The sequence below is a fragment of the Homarus americanus genome, unplaced genomic scaffold (assembly GCF_018991925.1).
Source record: "Homarus americanus isolate GMGI-L3 unplaced genomic scaffold, GMGI_Hamer_2.0 scaffold2041, whole genome shotgun sequence".
Taxonomy (NCBI): Eukaryota; Metazoa; Arthropoda; class Malacostraca; order Decapoda; family Nephropidae; genus Homarus; species Homarus americanus.
In genome coordinates, this window is record NW_024753973.1 from 13,552 (window position 1) to 16,943 (window position 3,392).

The window sequence follows — 3,392 nt, forward strand, 5'->3', positions numbered from 1 at the left end:
TTGCCAAGACTGGCTGCAACAAGGCCACACCTGACTACGTTGTTCCTCGAACACTCTTACAGATTAGGACCCAAATCCGCCGCAAACAGAGAGAAGCTCGGGAAGCAGCCATCCCCCTGGACTCCCCGCCCACATGGTACGATGTCCTCCGTAAACTTCCTGACTTCTCGTACGTCTACGGGAAAGGGTCGCGGAAGGGGGACGTGATTGCTGCCCGTATCATCATTGGGTATGACTTTGCTTGGGAGATTGGTATCCCCACATCCCCTGAGCAACGCTCTTGTGCGTTATGCAGAAGACCCGACAGCCGCACCCTTATTCACTACCTCCTAAGATGTCCCCACACACAACGCTTCCGTGACGCCTGCTGGACCACCACTCCACGACCCCCTGACGGAGACACGATGATCCTCCCAATACTGGCCAGATATTTTGTAAATAATATTAATTATGTGTTAAAGGAACATCCTTCCTTCCTTAGGCTTTAGTAAGCCCCTTTATAATATTTATACTGTATATACTTTTCACACTTGCCAGATGATTCTGGTGTCATTGTACAGGGGTACCTAGTGACAGCACTAGGATCCCGCTTCCTCTATCAAGGAATAAACAATTGAAATTGAAATTGAACATTGGCAACCGCCGTATCTCTTCATGGGGAAAGTACAGTGTAGGGTATGCGTCCTTCAGTCTGTCCCTCAAACATGCCAGTTTCTTCCTTCACTAACACTGGTCAATAATGTTCATAAAGAAAAAAGAAAGAAAGAATGAAAGAAAGAAATAACGAACAAAAGTGATTTTTTTTAAGATTAAGGAAAACTAAAAATTGTAAATGGTAATATAACAATGAAGTGTAAAGAATAGTATAATAATTGGTAATATAATTACGGTTTTTGTTATTATAGATTACTAGTGTTGATGCATAAGGAGTTTGACTGTTTATCTGCAAACAGAACTCGAGATAAATTCTTGTTGCACCAATTTAAAACTAAAGTAAGGTTATTGTGTAATGTGCATTGCTTTGATTGCAACACAACAATCGTCATCGCTTCTCGGCCTTTTGGCTAAGATCAAAGTGTAGTACGCTTCTCGGCCTTTTGGCTAAGATCAAAGTGTAGTATCTGTTCTTATCAGCTTAATGGAGAGTACATAATCAGTGTTCTTCTTTACATAGAAGGAACAGCACAGCTTTGGACTTTCTGGGGGTGAAATTAACAGAGTTACTCCTTTGTTGTTTTAGGCGGCGAGCAGGGAACCCGGTCTTTCTCCATTGCTGTGGTTATTACTAATACCATGCAGTGAGAGGAAACATACCGGCGGGGGCCTGCAAAGCCCCAAACCTGGTCCCACGGGACTCCACGTGGGTGCTTCTCACACGTGGCTATTCCCTCCTCTCTATACTTCCTTACTTCGTACTGGCTGAGGGACCTGCACTCATAGAAGTGTATTCGTCCCAAAGTCCCTCCTCGGTAAACCATCACCTTGCGATCGAGTGGGTTTGTGATGGCGAAAGGGAGGTCGGTACACAACTCTCGGCCGATCCTCCAGGAATACCGTGATAGTGCGGGTACACCCTGGTAAGGGGGTTGTCATGTGTGTGTGGGTGGTCGTGTGGGTAAAGCAAGATGGACGACGAAGGGCCAAGGGGAAGAAACGAAGGAGATCGACAGCCGGAAAGAAGAAACCGAATGCTGACCATATGGTTCCCTGCACCACCATCCTTCAAATGCACAGAGAGGACGCAGGGATGCCCATGGGAATGTGCGTCATCGGGGTGGTCTGGCTGCAAGCAATCACTAGTCAGACATCTAAAGGAAGCCCACAACAAGAAAATCAATGAATATATGAACATGTGTGCAGGGTGCTATCTGGTACTGACTATCCGGCCAAGCAATCACACGTGCATCCTCAACAGGCAGATGAGGGAGGAGCAAAGGGTTCCCCATTTTCGTTTCCAGTGCGACGTGCAATACTGCCCCTACTCTGCCCCAACAAAGAGAGGATTGAATAACCACAAGGTAGCAACACATGTACGGCAGTGGAGGAGGAGAGACAACCAACGTCAGGCGGAGCAACGACAGGGGAACCAACAGGCTGAAGGCAATCCAGCAAGTGCCCAGCCCTCACAGGAAGTTGGGGATAATAGGGATAACGAGCAGAGGGAGCAGCCACAGAATGACGAGCAACAGCAGCAAAGAGAAACACAAGGGCAACGAGAAAGACACAGATGGACCCCTCCACCCAGGGATGGAGAAGTGGAAGGACCAGAGACACCACGCCCCGTCTCTGGGAGAAGTACACCAGTGTCACCGCTGAGCCCAGACGATCAAGAAACGCGACTGAGGTCTATAACGCCGAGCCAGCTGCTCCAAAATGAACCCTCACCAAGAGAGGAATCACAGCACCCAGGGGACCTGACACCCCTCTTGCACATGCCAAGAATGCCACTGTCACCTCTAAGCCCCGATGAACAACATGGTGGAGACAGTACCCAAACAGGGGAACAGATAATGCAAAGTCAAGAAACAAATGAAGGAAGCCAAAGTAATCTCAGTGAATCCCTTACACCACTATCGCAAAGTGAAGCAACTCAAACACTAAGTGGTGAAGGCAACATACAGGAGCAGATTGGCATAACGCCTGAACCAAATGTAGAGCGAGATGAAGCTGAGGAGACATGGATACTGGAGCCGTTTCTGGGCACAGTGTATGAGATCCAGCGGAACCCGGACTGGGCAAGATTTGAAGAAGTACTGATTGAGATCGAGGTAGCAATACAAGCGGCAAACAGGATAAACATCTCTCAAGGACAGAACACGACCAGGAAAATCACCGATGCCAATGATTGCAAACAGATCCAGAGGCTGTACAAATACAACCGTCGCCGAGCAATACGGCTAATTGCCGAAGGGAACGGCGCAAGATGTGAAATAAGCAAGGAGAGAATAGAGGAACACTTCCAACACATGATGGTTGAAAAGGATTGTGACCTAAATACCGTGGAGCACATTCCCGAACCGCCACACGACAGACCAGAGATGGAAATGCAGCCCTTCACAGAGAAGGAAGTATTTACAAAACTAGCAGCAGCAGAGAATTCGTCACCAGGTGAAGACAGAATATCATATGAGAACTGGAGAAAGGCTGACCCAAGCTGCCGAGTTATGGCAGCCATATTCAACGTGTGTCTCAGAGCCAAGAGAATACCAGTCTCCTGGAAACGATACAGAACAATACTTGTCCCCAAAAAAGGTGGTAACCCAGAAGTCGTTTCAAATTGGAGGCCTATAACACTGAGCCGCACAATATACAAGGTGTACACGGGATGCCTCACAGCACGACTCAGAAGGTGGCTCGTTGACAACGAGGTACTGTGCGCCGCACAGAAAGGA

General features: G+C 47.8%; 1 pseudogene; it reads left to right on the forward strand.

Moving 5' to 3' along the window:
• The first annotated feature begins 1,081 nt into the window (after positions 1-1,081).
• LOC121855667 lies at positions 1,082-1,201 on the forward strand (annotated as a pseudogene).
• Positions 1,202-3,392: the final 2,191 nt, after the last annotated feature.